Genomic DNA, 26,183 nt, shown 5'->3' with positions numbered 1-26,183 from the left:
CAGTTCTTTCTGGAAAGTTTGGTAGAATTCCCCTGTGAAGCCATCTGGCCCTGGGCATTTATTTGTGGGAAGATTTTTGATGACTGATTGGATCTCTTTGCTTGTGATGGGTTGGTTGAGGTCTTCTATTTCTTCTCTGGTCAGTCTAGGTTGTTCATATGTTTCCAGGAAATTGTCCGTTTCTTCTACATTGTCCAGTTTGTTGCCATACAGTTGTTCATAATATCCTCTTATAATTTTTTTAATTTCTTCAGGATCTGCAGTTATGTCACCTTTTTCATTCATTATTTTGTTTTTATGGGTCTTCTCTCTTTTTGATTTTGTCAGTCTAGCTAGGGGTTTGTCAATCTTGTTGATCTTCTCAAAGAACCAACTTTTGGTGATATTTATCCTCTCTATTGTTTTTTTGTTCTCTATGTCATTTATTTCTGCTTTAATCCTTGTTATTTCTTTTCTTGTACTTGGTTTAGGATTGGTTTGCTGTTCATTTTCTAGCTTCTTCAGTTGATCCATTAGTTCTTTGATTTTGGCTCTTTCTTCCTTTTTAATATATGCGTTTAGTGCTATAAATTTCCCCCTTAGCACTGCTTTTGCTGCATCCCATAGGTTTTGGTATGTTGTGTTCTCATTTTCATTCGTCTCTATATATTTAGCAATTTCTCTTGCTATTTCTTCTTTAACCCACTGATTGTTTAGGAGTGTGTTGTTTAACCTCCAGGTATTTGTGAATTTTCTAAGTCTCTGATGGTTATTGACTTCTAATTGTATTCCATTGTGGTCAGAGAATGTGCTTTGAATAATTTCAATCTTTTTAAATTTATTGAGGCTTGTTTTATGTCCCAGCATATGATCTATTCTGGAGAAAGTTCCGTGAGCACTAGAAAAGTATGTGTATCCTGGTGATTTGGGATGTAATGTCCTGTATATATCTGTTAAATCTAATTCATTTATCAGATTGTTTAGGTTTTCAATTTCCTTATTGGTCTTCTGTCTGGTTGATCTATCTATAGGAGAGAGTGATGTGTTGAAGTCTCCCACAATTATTGTGGAAACATCAATTGCTTCCTTTAGTTTTGCCAGTGTTTCTCTCATGTATTATGTGGCACCTTGACTGGGTGCATAGACATTTACGATTGTTATTTCTTCTTGCTGAATTGCCCCTTTTATTGGTATGTAGTGGCCTTCTTTGTCTCTCAAAACATCCCTGCATTTGAAGTCTATTTTATCTGAGATTAATATTGCTACACCTGCTTTCTTTTGGCTGTAGCTTGCATGAAATATTTTTTTCCATCCTTTCACTTTCAGTTTCTTTGTGTCCTTGTGTCTAAGATGAGTCTCTTGTATGCAACATATTGATGGTTCATTTTTTTTGATCCATTCTGCGAATCTATATCTTTTAATTGGGGAGTTTAATCCATTTACATTCAACGTTATAACCGTGAAGGCATTTCTTGAATCGGCCATCTTATCCTTTGGTTTATGTTTGCCATATTTTTCCCTCTCTCTATTAATATCCTTTATTGTACCCATACCGAATCTCTTTAGTACTGAACCTTTCTCCAAGTCTCTCTGTCCTGTCTTTGTTTCTCTGTCTGTAGGGCTCCCTTTAGTATCTCCAGTAGGGCAGGTCTCTTGTTAGCAAATTCTCTCAGCATTTGTTTGTCTGTGAAAAATTTAAGCTCTCCCTCAAATTTGAAGGAGAGCTTTGCTGGATAAAGTATTCTTGGCTGGAAATTTTTCTCACTCAGAATTTTAAATATATCGTGCCACTGCCTTCTTGCCTCCATGGTGGCTGCTGAGTAGTCACTACTTAGTCTTATGCTGTTTCCTTTGTATGTGGTGAATTGCTTTTCTCTTGCTGCTTTCAGAACTTGCTCCTTCTCTTCCGTGTTTGACAGTGTGATCAGTATATGTCTCGGACTGGGTTTATTTGGATTTATTCTGTTTGGAGTTCGCTGAGCATTTATGATTTGTGTATTTATGTTGTTTAGAAGATTTGGGAAATTTTCCCCAACAATTTCTTTGAATACTCTTCCTAGACCTTTACCCTTTTCTTCCCCTTCTGGGACACCAATGAGTCTTATATTTGGACGTTTCATATTATCTATCATATCCCTGAGGTCCATTTCGATTTTTTCAATTTTTTTCCCCATTCTTTCTTTTATGCTTTCATTTTCCATTCTGTCATCTTCCAGGTCACTGATTCGTTGTTCAACTTCCTCTAGTCTTGTACTATGAGTGTCCAGAATCTTTTTAATTTGGTCAACAGTTTCTTTAATTTCCATAAGATCATCCATTTTTTTATTTAGTCTTGCAATGTCTTCTTTATGCTCTTCTAGAGTCTTCTTGAATTTCCTTTATATCCCGTACTATGGTCTCATTGTTCATCTTTAGTTCTTTGAGTAGCTGCTCTAGGTGCTGTGTCTCTTCTGGTCTTTTGATTTGGGTGCTTGGGCTTGGGTTATCCATATAGTCTGGTTTTTTCATATGCTTTATAATTTTCTGTTGTTTTTGGCCTCGTGGCATTTGCTGAACTTGATAGGGTTCTTTTAGGGTTTGTAGACCTATTGAAGTCCTTATCTCTAATTTATCAGATCTACAGTTTCGTGGAGTACACTTTCTCTAACTAACCAGCAGGTGGCGTCCACGAGCCACCTGTTCTCCACAAGCCAGTTCTCCCCTGCTTAGCCTTTTTGGTGAGTGGGGGAGTGAGTCTTGTGGGGCCCAATTGGTGTAGCAAGCTTGCGTGTGTAGTTGGTGTTGCCTGCCCTGTATGTGGGGCGTGTTTCTGGGCAGTCGGGGAGGGGGGGTGGCCCTAACAATCAAATCTCCCTGGTGATCCTAGAGTTTTAAAGCTGCTGCAATAGTCTAATCCTTCAGTTCAGTCCTGCCACAGTTTGTCTCTGCCACTGACCCACAAGTCCTTGGTATTGGCGTATGGCTTCTGAGACTTGCAAGTGGGCCCCTCTTCCAGGCTGTGCACCCCGGGTCCTCTGTTGAGGGATGACTGTGCTATGTCACAGGTGAGTACCGTCCCCCCAGGGCAGTTCTGGGCTGTTGGGCTGTGTAGGGAGGCTCCCAGTCTGCTCAAATGATGGCTGACTGGGGCTTTGTTAATTCACACTGCTCCACCTTCCCAACTCTGGGACAATCAGCTGAGGTTGCAGGGAAGGCTAATGTCCACGCCCAGTTTTGTGGTGTGTGCCTGTTATTTGAAGCACTTCCGTCACACTGGGTTGTCTGGGGCAGCTCTGGGCTATGGGGCTGGCGATGGGCAGGAGTGTTTCCTGTCCACCAGGATGGTGGCTGTGAGCGGACACCCCCCTTTTCTTGGGAAGTTGTGGTGTTTAGTGAATTTTCTCAGCCACTGGATTATTGCCTTTTGTCTCAGAGCTCTCTTAGTTCTGCTCTTGACTTGACGTGCCCAAATTGAAAGTCTTTGAAGCTTTCTGTATTGGGCTTCTTAGAGTAATTGTTTTAGAAAAAGAAAAAAGGATTTAAAAAAAAAAAAAAAAAGGGGCCCTCCTCAGAGATCTAATGGGTTATTGAAATGCTAATAGACAAAGCAACCAGGGCCATTAAGGAAAGGTCCACAGGGCAGAGAGATCAGCTTTTCTTCGGGATTTGCATATGTGCCTCAAGGCCTGAGCTCCGCCCTTCCCCTTTCTGTGTTCACCAGAACTCCAAAAATCCTCTGCTTTTATTTTGGAGTTTTTCGTGTTGTTGTTTTTTTTTCTATGCCTGTCTCCTCTCTGCTGGGCTGGCTGCTCTCAGATTCTCTGGTGTCTGGTCTCAGTCTATCTATGGTTGGAGTTTGGATCAGTAGAATGAGTTTCCGATAAGGGCTGCCACTGCAGTTCTCCCTTCTCCTTCCCGGAGCTGACAGCCCCTCCTCCCACGGGACTGAGCCTGGCAGGGAGGGGCGCGGGTCCCCTGGCCGCAAAAACTTACAGATTTCGCTGATCTCAGCAGTTCGACATTTTCATGAGTGTTGTATGAAGTATGCCCAAAGACAGATTGCTCTGTGGTGTCCAGTCCATGCAGTTCCTGGCTTTCTACCTACTTTCCTGGAGGAGTAACTAAAACATACAGCTCACCAGTCTTCCATCTTGCCCCGCCTCCCCGGACCCCTGTTTGACAACTTAAGGGACTGTGAGGGACTCACTTGACAGAAAGTCTGTGACAAAACCAAATCCACTCTTTTTTCTTATGGTTCATTTGAGTCTTGCACGCCAAACCAGCTCCTCCTGCTGCCTTTCCCATTTCCTTTCCTAGTTCCTCTGTTTTCCTACATCCAGGTGTAAACCTCAGGATGGTAACTCACTTTCTTCCACAAAACTGTTGCCTTTTGGTCCCATTTTCTCCACCTAGCTCAAGTCCCTGTTCTCCGCATCCAGACTACTATAACAGCCTCCTACCTGGTTGCACCCTTTGGTCTAGGTTCATCTTTCTGAAGCATTACTTCACCTCCCCTCTGTTACTCCCATGCTAAATGCCTGTGGGTGCTCTCCATGGCCTGCCGGGTGCAGGACATACTCTCTGTTCCTTTGCTCAGGGCCTTTCCCGTGTGGCATCAGCCTACCTTTCTGACTTTATCTCCCAGAATCTCCTAGCATATACCTTTTACTCTAAGCAAACACGACTACTAATTATTCCTTGAAACCACATTTTGTTTCCCACCTCTTCACCTTTACTCATACCGTTCTCCCTTCCTCATTCATTCATTCATTAAAGAAATATTTTTTGAGCACCTTCTGTTTGCCACATAGTTTTCCAGGTGCTGGGGATGTAGCGCCAATCAGAACGAAATAAAAAAAAACCTTCATGGACCTTTCTGGAGGGAAACAGACTTTTTCTTTCTTTCTTTTTTTTTTTTTAAAGTAAGTTATTTAGTACATCAGACAGTGATAAGTGCTAGGGAAAAAAACAGATCAGAAAGGGGTTTAGAGAGTGTCGTGATAGGGGTTAGGGTGGCCCAAGTTGTACATAATAAAATCGTAGCCATTTGTCAAGACCCTGATAAGGTAACATATCTTCCACTAGTTGCTTCCTCCCAAAGTGGGCTCTTCTCAATCATTAAACTATATTGATTGAAACACTCTTATGCATACCTGATACTGACACCATATACTGATTTGTATTGAAATTAGTCATGTAATATCTTTATCAGTCCCATTAGGCGATAAACTCTTTTACTTCCCAACTTTTTATCTTGAAAATTTCAGACCTACAGAAGAGTTGAAAGAATAGTGCAATAGTACAATGAACCTTATATCTAGATTCACTGGTTGCTAATCTTTGGTCTTTTGGTCACATTTCTTTCTCTTTTCCTTTTTTTTTTTTACTTAAACAATTAAAAATGAGCTACAGGCATTATTATACTTTACCTTCATATATTTCTGTACATATTCTCCTAAGAATAACAACATTCTCCTACATAACCACACTATCCTTGTTATATTTCAGAAATCTCACAGTGATGTAATATTCTTATCTAGGCATAGACTATAATTAAATTTCTCTTATATCCCCCACTTTCCTTTACAGCTTTGTTAAAAAATTTGCTTCAGGATCCAATCAGGGATCACAGATTGCTTTTGGTTGTCGTGTCTCTTCACTCTTCTTTAATCTGGAATAGTCCTCTGGGCTTTTTGTTCATTGTTGTTCAAGACATTGACATTTTTGAAGAATCCAAGCCAGTCATCTTGTAAAAGGGCCTGCGATTTGGATTTGTTTGAATGTTTCCTCACAATTAGATTCTGGTTAAATCTTTTAATAGGAATACTACATAAGTCACCTTATGTAGTAAACCTCAGGGTGGTTGCATTATTTCAGGACTCATAGAATGTTGCTTTGTCCCATTATTGGGGATATTGAGTTTGATTACTTGGTCATGATGGTATCTGCAAGATCTCTCCATTTTCAAGAAACCTTTTCCTTTGTAATCAGTAAACTGTTGGGTGGTAAATTGAGACCTTGTGAATATCCTGTTCCCCAACAATCTATCATCCATTGGTTTTAGTATCAACTGAAGATCTTTAAACTATTTAATTTAAATTAAATTTTAGAATTTTGTCATTCCTTCTACATTTATTAAGCATTTACTGTAATAAGCTATTATTCTGCAGTAAAGAATTATTTTCCCTTACCCCCTTAAAAAAAACTTTTAATTTCAGACTACTTTCAAATTTACAGGGCAGTTGCAAAATTAATACACATCCCATTAAGAAAACTCTAACATACCCTTACTGCCCGCCCCCCAGATACCCACAAGAATAACTTTTAACATTTTGCCACATTTGCTATATCATTCTGTCTGTCTATCCATCTGTATTTCTATCTATATAATCTGTCTGTCTCTCCATCTGTCTATTCATCAATCCATTTTCTGAACTCTTGAGTGTAAATTGTATATATCATGCCCCTTGAACACATGATACTGGCCATGTACATTGCCTAGGAACAAGGATGTTCCCTTATGTAACCACCTTAAGTGCAGTTGTCAAGTTCAAAAAATTTAACATTGATGTAAAGCTTACAGTTTATATTCCAATTTTTTCACATGTCCCGATAATTTCCCTTTGAGCTTTTCCTCTTCCCTTGCTGGATCCCATCCAGGACCACATATTGCCTTTATTTGTCATTGTCTATGTAGTTGCTCTTTTTATTTTAAATATTATTTTTAAATTGTGAGAACATAAATATAACATAAACTTTCCCATTTCAACCACTCCCGAGCATACCACTGAATGGGTTTAATTCCATTCACAATATTGTGGTACCCTCATCAACTTCCATTATAAAAACTTTCCCATCTACCCAAACAGAAACCCTACACCCATTATGCATTAAGTCCCCATTCCCTCCTGCACACACACACACACAGACACACACACACACACCCTGCCCCGGAATCTGTACTTTGTTTTGTCTCTGAGCTTGCATAATCTTCAGTATTTGCTCTGTAGTCACCATGGGGCTTAAATTTAATATCTTTAATCTATTACAACCTCATTTGCTTTGATACCAATTTAACTTCAATAGTATACACACACTATGTTCCTATACTCCTCTGTCCCTCTTCTTTTACGTAGTTTTTGTCACAAATTACATGCTTATGCATTGAGTCCCAAACCACTGATTGATCATTGCGTTTTATGCATTTGCCTTTTAGATCCTGTAGGAAGTTAAAAGTGAGTTACAAACCACAAATACAATAATACTGGCATTTATATTTACCCCTGTTGTTACCTTACCCGAGAGCTTTATTTTTTCATGTGGCTTCAGTCAGTTGTCCTTTCCTTTCAACCTGCACAACTTGCTTTAGCAACTCTTCTAGGGCAGTTTTAGTGATTATCAAGTCTCTCAGCTTTTGTTTATTTGGGAATGTCTTAATCCCCCCTCCCTCATTTTTGAAAGACAATGTTGCCAGGTAATTCTTGGTTGGTAACTTTTTGCTTTCAGCACTTTAAATATGCCATTCCCCTGCCTTCTCACTTCTATGGTTTCTGATGAGAAATTGACACTTAATTTTTTTAATACGTTTTTTATTATGAAATTTAACATATATACAGAACAGTGATAACTTTCAAAGTATGATTTAACAAGTAATTTAGAGAGCAAATTTTTAAGAATGTTATGGGTTACAGTTCCACAATTTCAGTCATTTCCTTATTGTGATATATACGTATATATATACAGAAAGGTAATAACTTTCAAAGTACAATTTAACAGGTGGTTATATAGGTGATTTCAAAGAATGTTGTGGGTTATACTTCTTTAGTTTCAGTTATTTCCTCATTGTGAAATAGAAGATATATAAAGAAAGGTGGTAACTTTCAAAGTACAATTTAACGAGTAGTTGTAGAGCAAATTTCAAAGAATGTTATGGGTTACAGATTCACCATTTCGTCGTTATTTCCTTCTATCTATTCTAATACCCTAGCGTCTAAATATGTGTGTGTGTGTATATATATATATATATATATATATGTGTGTGTGTATTTATATATATATATATATATATATATATACACACACGTATATATATAAAGATTCAGTATTCGTAATCCTTTGTTAAATTCTATCTTGTCTGTTGCTACCCCTTCCTCTCGTTTAATCACTTTCTCGATCTTCAGGGGCGTCTAGGCAGTGACCACCCTAACTTGTTCATGTTGAAAAGGGGTCGACACTTAATCTTATTGAAGCTCCTTGTATGTGACACATTGCTTCTCTCTTGTGGCTTTTGGAACTCTATCTTTGGCATTTGACAGTTTGATTATAAAATGCTGTGGTGTGGTTCTATTTGACTTTATCCTGTTTGGAGTTTGTTGAGCATTTTGGACGTGTATATTCATGTCTTTTGCTAAGTTTGGGAAATTTTCAGCCATTATTTCTTTGACTATTCTCTCCGCATCTTTCTCTTTTTTCTCCTTCTGGGACACTCACAATGTGTCTACTGGTATGCTTGATGGTGTCCCACAGGTTCCTCAGGCTCTGTTTGCTTTTCTTCTTTCTTTCTTCCTTCTGATCCTCAGACTGGATGATTTCAATTGTCTTATATTCAAGTTTTCTGATTTGAAACAAAGAAACCCCTTTCCCAGTCTTTGTAGATTTACTTGAGTGAGTGCTGTCCTTCTGAGCTTATCCACACAGTGAGTTTAGATACTAGCTCCAGGCCAAAGCATGTGGACCTCCCCTCCTGCACATGCTTCTTGTCTTGTTGCACGTGTTGCCCTAGGAATTCCCCGATTTACGTGGTCCCAAATGTCCCCTTTTCTCTAGGAAACAGTTTCTACAGGGTCCTGGCTTTACTCCTGTTGTTGGTGTCTCTATAGATTCGTGTATTCCTTTTTTTATTCAATATGTTATAAGCCATCACCATCATTATTCTTTTTGATGCTTGAATCTTCCTGTATTTAGTCACTGGGCACTCCCTTAAGTTGGCCCAGGTCCTTTTGTCATGTCCCTATTAGGTTTTTTTGTTGTTGTTGTCCTTTATTTTATTTTATTATGGAAAATTTCAAACACACAAAAGTAGAGAGAATGATATAATGAACCCCTGTGTACCCCTCACCCACTTTCAACAATTATCAGCACTTTGCCATTCTTAGTCATCTGTAGCCTTCCTCTTCTTCCCTCCTGCCTCCCTTTATTCCTCTCTCTCTTTCTCCCTCTCTCTCCCTAGCTCTTTCTTTTGTTGGAGTGTTTTAAAGCAAACCCAAGACATTCCATCTCACTTCATATGTATCTCCATCAGAGGAGCCCCCCCCCCCGCCTTTTTTACATAAACAAAATACCATATAACACCTGTGCTGGTTTGAATCCATTATGTGTGTCACAAAAGACATATTCTTTAATGCAAGCTTGTGGGGCAGACTTATTAGTCTTTTGATTAGGGTGGGACATTTGATTGGTTGTTTCCAGGGAGATGTGACCCACCTAACTGTAGGTGAGACCTTTTGATTAGATTATTGCCATGGAGGTGTGACCCCTCCTATTCAGGGTGGGTCTTGATTAGTTCACTGGAGTACTTAAGGGAGCTCAAGAGCCAACACAGATGCTGTCTCTTGGAGATGCTTGGAGATGCAGACAGAAAGACATTTGGAGATGCTAAGCTATGAGAGAAAGCCAAGCGTTTGCCCCGGAGAAACTAAGAGAGGACCTCCAGATGCTTAGAGAGAAACGCCCGGGGAGAACAAGCAAAGATGCACAGGAGCTGAGAGAGAGAAACTAAGAGAGACAGAAGCCCAGAGACATTTTGGAGAAAGCTATTTTGAAACATAACCTGGGAGCAAAGGACCAAAAGACGCTGGCCATGTGCCTTCCCAGCTTACAAGGTGTTCCAGACACCATTGGCCTTCCTTCAGTGAAGGTATCCTCTTGTTGATGCCTTAGATTGGACACTTTTATGGCCTTAGAACTTAGGTTATTTGTAACCTAATAAATCCCCTTTATAAAAGCCAACACATTTCTGGTATTTTGCATAACACAGCATTAGTAAACCAGAACAACACCCCCAAAAATTAGCACTAATCCCTTAGTATTGTCAAATATCCAGTCCATGTTTAAATTTTCCCAGTTGTCTCAAAATAATCTTATTTTCCAGTTAATTATTAAAGCAAGATCTCGAGGAGGTCCCACAGTTTCTTTGTGAATATTCCTCTTAAGAATCTCTTTCAATCTATAACAGTTCCCCTTCCTTTTTTTGTGCCACTCATTTGTAGAAGAAACCAGATCATTTGCTGGCAGTTTCCCACAGTCTGAATCTAGCAGATTATGTCCCTGTGGTGTTATTTACCATGTTCTGCCCTCCCCTGCTTTTCTTTTAAACCAGTAATTTTAGATCTAGAACCTTGATTAGATGCTAGTTCAATTTTTTTTTCAAAGATACTTCATTCGTGGTGTTGTGTCCTTCCTACTGCAACACAGTAGGTGATGCATATTGTCTGATTTGTCTCTCTCCTTGGGATACTAAAATTAATACGTAAGTTCAGGTGGTGCCAGCCTGACTCCTTTCTTGTAAAGTTCCCCATCAGGCTTTCACCTAAGGGTTTTATCAGATGTTGATGATCATTGTCCAGACCCATTTTCTATCATTTTCCTGTATTTATTATTCTTTGATTCTATCTATCATCTGTCATTTTCCTGTATTTATTATTGTTATAGTTTGCTAATGCTACTGGAATGCAAAACACCAGGGATGGATTGGCTTTTATAAAAGGGGGTTTATTTGGTTACACAGTTATAGTCTTAAGGCCATAAAATATTCAAGGTAACACATCAGCAATCAGGTACCTTCACTGGAGGATGGCCAGTGGTGTCCAGAAAACCTCTGTCAGCTGGGAAGGCACGTGGCTGGCATCTGCTCCAAAGTTCTGGTTTCAAAATGGCTTTCTCCCAGGACGTTCCTCTCTAGGCTGCAGTTCCTCAAAAATGTCACTCTTAGTTGCACTTGGGATATTTGTCCTCTCTCAGCTTCTCCGGAGCAAGAGTCTGCTTTCAATAGCCGTTTTCAAAGTATCTCTCATCTGCAGCTCCTGTGCTTTCTTCAAAGTGTCCCTCTTGGCTGTAGCTCCTCTTCAAAACATCACTCACAGCTGCACTGAGTTCCCTCTGCCTGTCAGCTCATTTATATGGCTCCACTGATCAAGGCCCACCCTGAATGGGTGGGGCCACACCTCCATGGAAATTATCTCATCAGAGTTATCACCTGCAGCTGGGTGGGGCACATCTCCATGGAAACACTCAAAGAATTCCAATCTAATTAACACCCACACAAGATTACATCAAAGATAATGGGGTTTGGGGGACATAATACATTCAAACTGGCACATTCCACCCCCGGACCCCAAAATGACATTATGTTTCCATATACAAAGTACATTCATCCCACAATATCACAGAAACTTAAATCATTTCAGCAACAATAGTTGAGTACAAGATCCCATCAAAATCAGTTATAGGCGTGGTCAGTCCTAAGGCATAATTTTCTTTTAGCTGTGGATCTGTGAACTTAGAACAAGTTTTGTGCTTCCAATATACAAAGGAGGGACATTCATAGGATAAACATTCCCATTGCCATAAGGAGAAAGAGTAAGGAAAACAGGGTTAACAGGACTAAAACAGTTCCTAAAACCTGCAGGACAAACTCCATTAGATTTCAAAGTCTGAGAGCCATTAACAGAACAATGTTGCATCCTTGGGGCTTGAGAGAGCGGGAGTCTAACCCTTCCTAAGGGCCTTTGTGGCAGCCCTTTCCTCTCCAAATGCTTAGGTGAGTGCTCCAACATATCCACACATTGGGGAGACCACCTTCTCAGCCCCACCCTCCTCAAATATCGGGATAGCACCCGATTCCCTTCCATCTCCAGGGCACATGCTCAACCCCTTCAGAACAGTGTGGTGGTAGCCAGGCTCTCCCCAATTCCCTGGGAATGTGCTCCACCCTCTTTGGGACCTGGGGTGGCAAAGCACTCCCTGAGCATCGAGGCGGAAGGCCCACCCTCGACCTCCAGGGCAAACTCACCCTTTCCATGTGTGTGGGCCACTCTGCTCTCCCAGCCTGAGACCACTTGACTCCAGACCTCAACCTCCATGGCACTGTCTTTGAAGAAATTTTTCCTTCAGTTTGTTCCTTGTCTGTCTCCTCCAGTCCAGACTGTCAACGGCTCTATCTATAAAGATCTCACAAAAATTCTGTTGGCTTTGCATGAAGCACACAGGGGTCAAAGCCGTCAGACAATAGGACTTTCCATAAATCCTTTCTGCTTAACTCCTTTTCCAATCTTGGCTTGTACTGAAATGGTGGCTGGGTTCCATGTTGGGCTGTAGCTTCCGAGATTCTACCCCCTGGAAGCCCAGAGTTTTTCAAGCTGTCAGTTTCTGGTTTCTTTGAATACAAGAGTTCAGTTCTAAGTTTATCTCTCTCTGCTTGCATTTTACTATAAGCTGCAAGGAGAAGCCAAGGTACATCCTCCACACGTAGTCTGGAGATTGCCTCAGCTAAGTATTCCAGGTTGTCGCTTTCAAATTCTTCCTTCCATCTGACACCAGGACTCAATTTTGCCAAATTCTCTGCCACTTTAAAACAAGGATCGCCTTTCTTCCAGTTTGCAACGACACATTCATCGTTTCTGTTCAAGGCCTCGTCAGAAATATCTTTAGAGTCCATATTTCCACAAACAGACTCTTCAAAGCAGTTTAGGCCTTTTCTACCAAGCTCCTCACAATTCTTCCAGAATCTTCCCCTTATCCATTTAAAAAGCCACTCCAACATGTTTGGTATTTGCAAACTCAGCAGCACAAGCACCCCACTTCTCTGGTACCAAAATCTGGCACAATTATTCTATCATTTTCCTGTGTTTACTATTCTTCAATTCTTCTATAAAGAAGAACTTCCCCACATCAGCTATTTTTATTACCCTGAAATATCCTCTATATAGAAATGGTAGGAGATCTGCTTGATTCTTTCCCTTTTCAGAATAAAAAGGTGACCAGTGAGTTTTTTTGTTTCTGTATATGGAATCATTTCATATGTATTTAAGGGTTGTTTTACTTCTTCCTTTAATTTCTTTTTCTTGCTTAATTGCTCTGGATAGCACTTCCAGTGCAGTGTTGAATAGCAATGGTGAAAGCAGGATTTGCAATTTGCTAGTATTTTATTGACTATTTTTGCGTCTATATTCTTAGGGATGTTGCCCTGTAATTTACTTTTGTTATCTCTTTATCTGATATTGGTATTGGGGTGATGCTAAGTTTGTTTTACTTATTTCGAATGCATAGATCTTTATATATTTAATATGTTCCATTCCATTGCAGTTATTATTATTATTTGGTGTTCAAATTGTTCTATATTTGGCTAGTGAGAGCCCTTTCAGGTGGTCTTTTGTGTCTTTTTGACATGTCCCCCTCATTCTTTAAGAATTTCCTTATTTTCTAGTACAGTATGAGCTAGTACATCTTGTGTATTTCCTGTCTCAGAAAGCAAATCAACCTTTCTCTAATGAGTCCTGGATCCTTTAAGGTGGCTAACAGAGGCCATAATCTGGGTGCTAAAGTCCCCTCTGTTCTTTTCTTTAATAATTAATTTATCTTTAATTGTGGTAAAATGTACATAACAATCATTTAAACCATTTTAAGTGAACAATCCCTTGACATTAAGTACATTGACAATATTATATAACTTTCATCACTATTTCGAGACTTTTCATCCACCCAAACCAAAACTCATACTCATTTAACAATAATTCCCCATTTCCCCCTCTCCTGACCCCTCGTAAAGACTTATTTTGCTTTCTGTCTCAACAAATTTGCTTATTCTAAGTATTTCATAGAAAAGAAACTAGACAATATTTCTCTTTTTGTGTCTGGCTGATTTCACTCAGCATGATGTCTTCCAAGTTTCATCCATGTTGTAGCACGTACCAGCACTTCACACTTTTTAACAGCTGAGTAATAGTCCATTGTATAGATGTACCACATTTTGATTCTCCGTTTATCTATTGATGGACACTTGGCTTTCTTCCACCTTTTGGCTATTGTGAATAGTGCTGCGATAAACGTTGGTGTACGGATATCTTTCCATGTCCATGCTTTCAGTTCTTTTGGGTGTTTACCTAGAGGTGGAACTGCTGGGTCATATGGTCAAAATATAATATCCTTCTTTGTCTCTTGTAATTTTTTTTTACTTAAAGTTTTTTTTGTCTGACAATAATATAGCTACTATAGTTCTTTTTGCATGGAATATCTTCTTCCACCCTTTTACTTTCAGCTTCTTTGTGCCTTTGTCCCTAAAGTGAGTCTCTGGGAGACTGCAATTAGATGGATCATGCTTTTTCAACCAATTTATAAAAATCTGCCTTTTGATAGGGGAGTTTAATCCATTGCCATTTAAGGTAATAACTGAAAAGAAAGAATTTCTGCCATTTAGCTATTTGTCTTCTGTGAGTCTTGTATGTTTTTTGCTCCTCAGTCACTACATTGCTGCCTCTTTTTTTTGTATTTAGTTGCTGTTTTGTACTGTACCACTTTGATTCCCTTCTTCTTTCCTTTCTCTGTATTTTTTTTGATATTTTCTTGGTGGTTACCTTTGTAATTACAATTGACATCTTAAACCAATAACAACCTAGTTGACTAGAATCAACCAAGTTTCAGTAGTGCAAACTCTCTGCTCCTATGTATCTCTGTCCCTCCCTCCCCCTTTATATTGTTTTTGGCTCAGAGTACATCTTTATACATTGTATGCCCATTAACATAGATTTAACATGTTATATTATACATTTGCCTGTTAAGTTATACAGAGGGGTGAAAACCAATTACAAAACCAAAGTACAATAATATAGGATTTTATATTTACCTATATAGTTACCTTTACCAGTGTTCTTTATTTCTTCTTATGGCTTTGAATTATTTTCTAGTTTCCTTTTATTTCATCCTGAGAATTCCCATTAGCATTTCTTGTAGGGCAGGTTCTGACTGTGAACTTTTCCAGCTTTTGTTTATCTGTATATGCCTTAATTTCTCCTCCTTTTTTTTTTTTAATAAGAAATTTTATTTTGAGATCAATTCAAACTTATAGGAACAGTTGCAAAAACAGTACAAACCCCATACATAGAACTCCAGCATACCCTGACCTCCCTCCCCCAATACCCCTATCCACCACCTTTAACATCCTGTCACACCACCATTTCTTTCTTTCTTTCCCTCCCTTCCTCCCTCCTTATCATCCATCATCTATTGCTCTGTCTTCTGAACATATGGAAGGAAGCTGCACACATCCTTGAAAAAACAATATAATTCACATATACGTTTCCCATGAACAAGAACATTCTTTTATGCAATCCCATTAAACGCAGCTAAGAAGTTCAAGAAATTCAACCTTGATACAAAGCTTACATTCTATATTTCCTTTTTTTTTTTTTTTTCCACTTAAGTCCCATCTGTGTCCCTTTGAGCCTCCTGTTCTCCATCCTCAGATCCCATCCAGGATCATCCTTGGCATTTAGCTATCATCTATTTAGACTGTCTTTTTTTTTTTTTTTTTCAATTGTGGAAAGATATATACAGCCTAAATCTTCCCATTCTACCCCCTCCCTAGCATTCCATTAGTGGAATTAATCACATTTAGAATGTTGCAATGCTATCACCTTCCCACCATCCCTTTCTAGAAGTTTCCCTTCACCCCAAACAGAAACCCTACACTCATTTCTTAACTCCCCATTGCTCCTTCCCCCACTTCTTGGAACCCCTACTCTACTTTTCATCTCTATGGTCATATTCTCTGATACTTTCTTTGTGTTTACCGTGGGCTTAAATTTAACATCTTAAATCTATAACAATCTTGTTTTTTCTTTGATACCAACTTAAATTAAATATGACACATGAACTATGTTCCTATACTCCCTCATTCCCCCTCTTTTATGTAGTTCTTGTCAAAAATTACATATTTTGCATTGAGTCCAAAGCCACTGATTTATCATTACAGTTTATGTATTTTAGATACTGTAGGAAGTAAATAGTGGAGTTACAAATCAAAAATACAGTAGTATTGGTATTTATATTTACTGTGTTACCCTTTATTTCTTCATGTAGTTTCAGTCAGTTGTTCAGTGTCCTTTCCTTTCAGCCTTCTCAACTCCCTTTAGCATTTCTTATAGGACTAATCTACTGGTGGTGAAGTCCCTCAGCTTTTTTCTCTGTCGGTAGGGCTCCCTTTAGTATCTCAAGTAGGGCAGATCTTTTATTAGCAAAATCTCTCAGCATTTGCTTGTCTGTGAAAAATTTAAGCTCTACCTCAAATTTGAAGGAGAGTTTTGCTGGATAAAGTACTCTTGGTTGGAAATTTTTCTCTCTCAGAGTTCTAAATATGTCATGCCACTGCCTTCTCGCCTCCATGGTGGCCGCTGAGTAGTCACAACTTAACCTTGTGTTGTTTCCTTTGTATGTGGTGAATTGCTTTTCTCTTGCTGCTTTCAGAACTTGCTCCTTTTCTTCAGTATTTGAGAGTCTGATCAGAATATGTCTTGGAGTGGGTTTATTTGGATTTATTCTATTTGGAGTTCGCTGGGCATTTATGCTTTGTGTATTTATGTTGTGTAGAAGGTTTGGGAAGTTTTCCCCAACAATTTCTTTGAATACTCTTTCTAGACCTTTACCCTTCTCTTCCCCTTCTGGGACACCAACGAGTCTTAAATTTGGACGTTTTATTTTATCTATTTGGACGTTTTATTTTATCTATCATATCCCTGAGATCCATTTCAATGTTTTCGATTTTTTCCCCCATTCTTTCTTTTGTTCTTTCATTTTCTGTTCTGTGGTCCTCGAGGAGGCTGAGTTGTTGTTCAGCTTCCTCTAATCTTGTATTATGAGTATCGAGAGTCTTTTTAATTTGGCCAACACTTTCTTTTATTTCCATAAGATCTTCTATTTTTTTATTTACTCTTGCAATTTCTTCTTTATGCTCTTCTAGGGTCTCCTTTATGTCCTTTATATCCTGTGCCATGCTCTTCTTCATGTCCTTTATATCCTGAGCCGTGCTCTTGTTGCCTGTCTGTAATTCTTTGATTAATTGTGCCAAGTACTGTGTGTCTTCTGATCCTTTGATTTGGGTGTTTTGGTTAGGGTTCTCCATATGGTTTTATCATATGCTTTAAGATTTTCTGTTGTTTTTGGCCTCTTGGCATGTGCTTTACTTGATCCCTAATTTGACAGTACTGCAGCGTGGTGGCGTACACTTTCTCTAACTAACCAGCAGATGGTGTCCATGAGTCACCTATTCCCCTCAAGTCAGTTCTCCCCCACTTTGTCTTTGTGGTGTGTGGGGGTCTGATTCTTGTGGGGTCAATTGGTGCACCAAGTTTGGGTGTGTTGCTGGTGCTGTCCGCCCTGAATGTGGGGTGTGTGTCTGGGTGGTTAGGCAGGCAGGGCAGTTTTAATAATCAAACCTCCCAGGTGTTTCCGGAGATTGAAGGCTGTTGCAGGAGCCTAAGCCTTCATTTCAGTCTTTCCACCGTTTGTCTCTGCTGCTGACCCGCAAGTCCTTGGTATTGGCGTAGGTTCCCTGGGATTTCCGAGTGGTTCCCCCTTCCCAGCTGTGCTCTTCCAGGACCTCTGCTGAGGGAGGGCCGCGCCATGTCACTAGTACGCACCGGCCTCCAGGGAAGCCCTGGGTTGCTGGGCCATGCAGAGGCGCTCCCAGCCCGCTTCAAAGACGGTTGAATGGGACGCTTTAACTTCCCCCTTTTCGCACAGCTCTGCCCTCCCAGCTCCGGGACAGTCAGCCATGGGTGTATTAAAGGCCACTGTCCATGGTCGCTATTGTGGCTTATGTGTAGTGCTGCGGGAAAGATTCCCCATCACACTGGGTTTCTTGGCGCGGCTCTGGGCTGTGGGTCTGGCCCTGGGCAGGAGTGTCCCCTGCCCACTGAGGAGATGGCTGCAAGGAATGCGGTTTTTTTTCTCCTTTTGGCTCCCCTCTGCTCCTCTGATCTCGAAACAATCAGCAGCGGGTGTCGGAAGGGGTGTCCTCCACACCAGACACCGAGGCGTTAGCCCAGCCTGCTCCTGCCATGCTTCACTGCGTGGCTCTCCCTGTTGTATCTGCAGCTGCTCCTGGCTTTTTTTTTTAAAGAACTAGTCTGTCTCCAAACGCCAGCTCACCATTTCCCCACACCACAGCATGGCCTGGGGACTTTCAGCCGTCTCACTCATTCATTTCAGAATGCAGGCTCCTGGTTTCACCAAGTGCATGGTCCCTGTGGATTTAGCAGACCTTGTCCGGCTGGTGCATCACTGGCAGTGGTGTTCTGGGTCACTTTCTGGTTTTTATCTAGTATTTTTCATGGAGGTGTTTTTTTGCCCTGTCTCACCTAGCCGCCATCTTAGGTTCTCTTCTCCTTCATTTTTGAAAGATAATTTTGCCAGCTAGAGAATTCTTGGTTGATGGTTTTTTTTCTTTAAGGAATTTAAATATGCAACCCCACTGTCTTCTGGCCCCCATGGTTTCTGATGAGAAATCTACTGTTAATCTTATTGGGGATTCCCCTTGTACATCACTAGTCACTTCTCTCTTGCTGTTTTCAAAATCCTTTCTTTGTCTTTGCATTTTGACAATTTCATTATAATGTGCCTTGGTGTAGATATCTCAGAGGATCTTGTGCTTGGAGTTTGTTGAGCTTCCTGAATGTGTATATTCCTATCTTTCATCACATTGGGGAAGCTTTTGGTCATTACTTGTTCAAATACTTTTCTGCCCCTTTCTCTCCCTCTGTGCTACCGGGACTCCAGTGATGCAGATGTTGGTACGCATGACTGTGTCCCACATGTCCCTTGGGCTTTGTTCATTTTTCTTTATTTTTTCTTTCTACTCAAAACACTGGATAATTTCAAATGTCTTGTCTTCAAGTTCAGTGATCCTTTCTTCTCCCTGTTCAAATCTGGTATTGAATCCATCAAATGAGTTTTTTATTTCAATTATGGCACTTGCAACTCCAAAATTTGTTTGATTCCTGTTCTGGTTTGCTAATGCTACTGTTAATGCAAAATATCAGAAATGGATTGGCTTTTATAAAGGGGGTTTATTTGGTTACGAAGTTACAGTCTTGGTCCATGAAAATGTCCAAATTAAGGTATCAACATGAGTATACTTTCACAGAAGGAAGGCCAATGGCGCCCAGAAAACCTCTGTTAGCTGGGAAGGCATGTGGCTGGCATGTGCTGATCCTGGGTTGTGTTCCAGCTCCTCTCTCAGCTCCTGTGTGTTCTTGGTTCTTTCTCCCAGGACATTTCTCTCTAAGTGCCTGGGGGTCCTGTCTTAGCACATCATGGGGCAAATTCTGGGCTAGCAAAAGTCTGCTTTCAATGGCCGTCTCCAAAATGTGTCTCTTGGCTGCTCTCCAAAATGTCACTCTCAGCTGCTCTGAGGTCCTTCTGTTTGTGAGCTTTCTTATAGGACTCCAGTGATTAAATCAAGATCCACCGTGAATGGACAGGGTCCATATCTCCATGGAAATAATCTAATCAAAGGTATTACTCACAGTTGGGTGGGTCACATCTCCATGGAAACATCCAATCAATAGGTCACACCCTAATCAAAAAGATTTATCGGTCTTCCCCCACAAGACTGCATCAAAGAATATGGCTTTTTCTGAGGAACATGATATATACAGATCAACACAGTTCCTTTTTATAATTTCAATCTCTTTAATTTGTTTAGACAGTGTTTTCCTGATTTCTTTTAGTTCTTTGTGTATGGATTTCTTTAGTTTGTTGAATGTATTTTCGACAATCGATTTAAAGTCTTTGATTGGTAGTTCTGAGTATGAGCATCCTCAGGGATGGTTTCCAGAAAATTCTTTTTTCCTTTGAATGTGCCATACTTTCCTGTTTCTTTGTGTGTTTTGTAATTGTTGTTGAGAACTGGACATTTTGAGTATTGCTGTTATAACTCTGGAAATCTAGTTCTTCTCCTCTGGTATGGCTAGGAGTTTTTTATGGTTGGTTGTTTTTTTGGGGGCTGGAGTCATCAATTTGTAACTTTTCCAAACTATTTTTGTTCCCAATTGGGTAATGGAAAGAGAAAAGAGGGGGGGAAAGGTACTGCCTCCTTAAGACTCTTCTGCTGCGTTTGCCTAAGGGGAGTTGGAATGGTGGCTGCACTCAGAGCTGGCCCCCAGTAATTTGAAGTAGCTAATCCAAAGTAGGGAATAGTGATCAGAACACCCCCCCACACCCCACCCCTGGATTTTGGAGGATTGGGTCCTTATAGCCCACCATGGTATCAGCAAGCTGCACCAGGAGCCCGGGCTGCAGTCCCCACGGCTGCCGCCACACAGTAGGGGGATAGGAGCTGGTGGCTGCTGCATGGAGGGTAAAAGTCACTGGTATTTACTCTAATCCACCAGCCTCTTCCTCCGGTGCTTCCCTGGATGCTTCACAGTGTTCCACTAGACTCCAGAGTTCCTGAATAGTTGATTCAAACAGTTCCTGCCTGTCAGTAGTTGTTTTGGTGGAGGGACTGATTCCTGGAGCTTCCTAATCTGCCACCTCCCCACAATTCTCTCCCTATTGATTTTTGAGCACTTTGCTGTTTTCTGATCAACATAATTTTCCAGGTGTACCTTGAATTTTCCCTGCCCCAGACCTGGGACCAACTGTTTGTCCAAAGAAACCCCTAGTTTCTTTATGTGAGGAAAGATCTTTAAAAATTAAGATTGGATTCTAGGTGTACTCATTGGTACTAGAGTTTTATTGCTTCCAGACCTTTTCAATGAACAAGAAATGAAAAGAAATTTAATAATTGAGTTCTAGGACTTCTGCTTCTGACCATGTCAGAGCTCTACCATTGTAACAATTATTTTGTAGCTATGTTGGCAGCAAAAAAACTATGTTGTAAACAGCTATAAAACTGGATAAAATATGTAAGGCAACTATTTTTAGGCTTTGAAAAGTAGGCAGGACTGGGATTACTGAGAGAAGGAAAATGCATTAACCCTGGCCCCTGAACCTCTTCCTGGGCAATTTGCTGACCACAACACAGAGACTGGAGCCCAAGCAGAGCACAATAGTTTTGCTGAGCTAATAAAGCAGAGATCAGAGTCGAGAGTTACTGAAGTAGCTGGAAATTACTGGACAGGAGGAAGCTGTGCAGAGGGGGGATGCCAAGAAGTCTATAAGCATGTTCTCTGCGGGTCCTTAGCTGAGGGCTGGGCTGCACACACATAGGGTGGGGCTTTGCAAACCTAGGAGAGAGTTACTGCTTTGGGGTTGGGAGTTAACAGAGATACTAACAGTCACCCAGTATTGGGAGACTTGAGTTCTGGCCTAGCCAGTGTGGAAATACTTCATTAATTCCTTGAACCTTGAGCTGAGACACCAGAAAGGCCGTATCTAAGTAATCAAGACTATGCCCTAGAGCAGGAATTGGCAAACTACAGCCTGCATACCAAATCTCACCCACTGTGAGCCAAATACAACCATGCGTATTTGTTTACATATTGTCTACGGCTGATGTCATGCTACAGTGGCAAAGATGAGTTGCTCTGACAGAGACCATCTGGCTTGCAAAGCTGAAGATATTTACTGTCTGGTTCTTTACAGGTTTCAGCTCCTTGCTAACCCCTTCCCTAGGGGAAGGGCTACTCTAGACCTGACCTTATAAAGCATAAAACCAAGTCTCAAATGGATCAAGGAGACTTGCTAGAAATGAATTGCCTGCCAGAACAAAACTTGGCATTCTTTAAAGGACGATAGTAGTAACCCAAAAGTGTTCAGCATACAATAAAAAATTACTAGACATTCAAGGAAGCAGGAAAATGTGCTCCATAATTAAGAAACAAAGCAGTCAACAGGGTATACTCTGAGATGGTGCCAGTGTTGAAATTCATGGACAAGGATTTTAAAGCAATTTCTTTAAATATGAGGAAGGGTTTCAAGGAAAACATGGTGGTCTTAATGGGGAGTCTCAGCAGGAAAATTGAAACTGTGAAAAAGAGCCCAGTGGAACTTCTGCAATAGAAAAGTGCAAATTCTAAAATGAAAAATTGACTGGATAGGCTTAACAGAAGATTGAAGGAGAAGAAAGAGGAGGAGGAGGGGGCAGCAGCTTAGCAGAAGATAAGGTCAGTGAATTTGAAGATAGGTCTGGAAAAATTATCTCGTCTGAAAATCAGAGATTAAAAATATTGAAAAGAAATTAACAGAGACTCAGTGACCTGTGGGACAATATCAAACAGTCTAACGTATATGTCTGGAGTTCCAGTAGGAGAGGAGAGAGGGAATGGGACCAAAAAAACTATTTGAAGAGATAATAGTTTTAAAAATTCTAAAATTTGATGGAAAACATTCATTTATAGATTGAAGAAGCTTGGTGAACCCCAATCAGGAAGAATACAAAGACAGACACACCTCAACCAGGCACATCGTAGTGAAACTGCTGAAAACCAAAGGTAAAGAAAAAATCTTGAAAGCTGGCAGAATATAAAGACACATTACTTAGAAGAGAACAATGGTGTGAAAAATGGAGGACAGAAAACAATGGACTCATTCCTTTGAAGTGCTGACAGAAAAAGGGTTTTAATCTAGAATTCTATATAAATTGAAAATATCCTTCAAAACGAGAAGAAAGTAAAGACATCTCCAGAAAAAAATGAAAGCAGGGATAATTTATTGCCAGCAGATCTACATTATGAGAAAGGCTAAAAGGAAATCTGAAACTTGGATCTGTAGGAAGGAATGGAGAGTCAGGGAAATGGCAAATATCTGGGAAAATATTAAAGACTAGCTATTTTTTTCCTCTCTTAATTTCTATAAAAGACAAATGACTGTTTACATTGTAAGGTATGTAGGTCATGACATATGTAGAAGTAAAATATATGATAATTATAGTTCAAAGGGTGGAGAATACATAGAATTATATTATTTTAAGGTTTCTCTATTTGTGAAGGGTAAGTTCAATTAGGCTGTGAGAAATTCCATATACATATTATAGTCTCGAGTGACCATTAAAATAAAAAAAAAAGAGGCTTAGCTAAAAAGCAAATTGAGGAAATAAAATAAAATATTAAAAAACATTGTCTTAACGAAAGATGACAGGAAAAGAGGAACAGCAGGGCAAAAATCGTACATGACAAAAAGAAAACAAATAGCAAGATGTTAGATTTAAACCTAACCATAGTAATAATATTCTACTAAATATAAACACTAAAATTAAAGGCAGAGATTATCAGACAGGATAAAAAATCAAGATCCAACTATGTAATGTCTAAAAGAGATAAACGTTCTATTTTAAAAACACAGATAGGAAGAAAGTAAAAAGACGAAAGATATACTATGCAAATGGAAAGCACAGGAAAGTTGGTATGACTATATTAATATCAGATAAAGTAAACTTCAAGACAGGGTGTCTTAGCAGAGGTAAAGAGAGACATTTCATAATCAGAAACAGGTCAACACAACAGGAAAATATAATCCAAAATGTATATGCACCTAATAATTGAGTTACAAATAATGAAGTAAAATCTGACAGAACTAAAGAGAGAAACAGATAAATACACAGTCACAGAGATTTGAAAACCCCTCTCTTTGTAATTGATAGAAAAACTAAACACAACAGCAGTAAGCATATAGACAATCTGAACAATACTATCAACCAGTCTGATATAATTGACGTTAAAGAAACTCTACCAAATAACTACAGAATGCTCTTTTTTTTTTTTCAAACACATATAGAACACTCACCAAGTTAGATTATATCCTGGGGCATAAAAGAAATCTCAAGATACTTCAAAAGATTAAAATCTTATAGAGTGTGCTCTCTGATCACAATGGATTTAAATTAGAAATAAATAACAACTTGAAAATCCCTAAATATTTGGAAATTAAAAATATGTTTCTAAATAACTAAGGAATCAAAGAAGAAAACACAAACAAAATTATAAAATGTTTCCAACTGAATGATGATAAAAGCATAGCATACTCTCTCAGGTGCTCACTTCTAAGATGACAAAAAAGAAGGAAGGAACAACGCTGGTGCAAGAAAGGGCCGCCACATGCAGCCTCTTCGCTGCACGAACCGCGCTCGCTGCATGTCCAAGGATGAGGCCATTAAGAAGTGAGTCGTTCAAAGCATAGTAGAGGCCGCAGCTGTCAGGGACAGTTCGAAGCAAGTGTCTTCTACCCTGTGTGCTTCCTAAGCTGTGTGTGAAATGAGGTTACTGCGTGCATTGTGCCGTTCACAGCAAGGTAGACAGAAACCCATCTCACAAGGCCAGGATGGACAGGACACCCCCTACCTGATTTAGATCTGCAGGTGCTGCCCCATGACCTCCGCCAAAGCCCAGGGAAGGAGCTGAGTCCATAAAGACTGAAGACAAACTAGTCTCTGGAAAAAAAAAAAAAAATGGAAATTAAACTTAAAAAAAAAAGCATAGCATATCAAAATTAGTGTGGTGCAGCTGAAGAAATGCCTATATACAAAAAATAGGAAGGTTTAAAATCAATATTGTATGTTTCTACTTTAATGGGCTACAAAAAGTTTGGCAATTCCTCAATAAGTTAAAAACAGAATTACCATAGGATTCGGCAATTCCACTCCTACGTAAGTACCCAAGAAAACTGAAAATAAATGTTCATACAAAAACTTGTATACAATTTTCATAGCAACATTATTGATAATAGTCAAAAAGTGGAAACAACTCATATGCCCACTTACTAATGAGTGGATAAACAATGTGGGACAGCCATGCAAGGGAAACTATCCGGCCATAAGTAGGAATGAAGTAGTTACATGCTACCACATGAATGAACCTTGAAAACCTTATGCTAAGTGAGAAAAGCCTGACATAAAAGGCCACATATTGTTTGATTCCACTTACGTGAAATGTTCCAAATAGAACATTTGGGACATAGAGTCAGAAAGTATATTAGTGATTGCCAGAGGATGGGGGGGAGGGTGGCAATTAGGACTGACTGCTACTAGATACAGGGTTTCTTTCTGGGGTAATGAAAATGTTCTGGAGTTATATATATTGTTGATGGTTGCATAACACAATGAATATACTAAAAACCACTGAACTGTATACTTCAAAATCGTGAATTTGTTATGTGAATTATAGCTCCATAAAATAAAAGAAGCTAGAAGAAGAACAATTAAGTCCTAAAGAAGGAAATAATGAAGAGCAGAATTTAATAAAAGAGAAAATAGACAAGATATAGACAAAAGTAGCAAAGCCAAAAGTTGATTACTTCAAAAATTGATTGCAGTCGCAGTTGACTCGTCTGGGGGGGGGTGGCGGCCGGTTGCTAAATCCTAGGCTCTCAGGATTGCTCGGAGGGTACCGGCGGCGGGGGCTCTTTCCCGGAGGCGAGGGCGAGGCGGGGGACTTGGCCAGGTCCCCGGCGGTGGCGTGCAAAGTATGGAGGGCGGCGAAAAAGGAACAGGCGGGACACGTTTCTTTTAAGGTGAAGAAGCCAAGAGAGTTTATTAGGGGAGAGTACAAGCTTATATCGGGCGGTTTAGAGGGCGGGGTAGCTGTAAGGGTTAAAGGCTTGGATTGGTTCTGAGAGGGCGCGGAGGTTGATTGAAAAGGGGCGGGAGTTGCTCCGGTAACGAGGAGGGTGGAGGGCGCGGGTAAGGCACGGGGGTGGGGTTTTCTCCGGCAAGCCCTCCCCAACGATTGTACTTTGGGGTGAGGAAATGGGGCCTGCATTCGGCTCCACTTTCTCAGGCCCGGGGGGCCGTGGAGGGCGCTACCACCCGTGCCCCACTACCTTTCCTAGGGGCTGATCAGTTCCCCTGGCCCAGGCCCGCCAAGTCAGAACTCGATAACAGTGTCCCGCAATTGATAAAATTAGTAACTCCCCAGGAAGGCTAATTAAGGAAAAAAGAAAATTGTACTACTAATTATTAGGAATGAAAGAGTAGATACCACTATAGATTGTTAGACATTAAAGAGATAAAAAAGGAATATTATGAAGAACTTTATGTCAATAAATTTGACGATGGAGATGAAAAGGGCAAATTTTTGAAAAACAGTTTACCAGTACTGGTACAAAAAGATATAAAAATCTCAATATCCCTGTAATTATTAAATAAATTGAATTTGTAATTAAAAACTGTTCTCACAAAGAAAACTACAGGTGCAGTTAGTGTCACTGGTTAGTTTTGTCAAACATTTAAGGAAGAA

General features: G+C 40.0%; 1 pseudogene; it reads left to right on the top strand.

The window, feature by feature from the left end:
- Nucleotides 1-26,183, top strand: part of LOC119536566 — a 39,985-nt pseudogene that overhangs the window by 6,270 nt on the left and 7,532 nt on the right.

The sequence above is a fragment of the Choloepus didactylus genome, chromosome 6, assembly GCF_015220235.1.
Source record: "Choloepus didactylus isolate mChoDid1 chromosome 6, mChoDid1.pri, whole genome shotgun sequence".
NCBI lineage: Eukaryota > Metazoa > Chordata > Mammalia > Pilosa > Megalonychidae > Choloepus > Choloepus didactylus.
The sequence above is the reverse complement of the archived record's forward strand: the minus strand, read 5'-3'. Positions and strand labels throughout refer to the sequence as shown.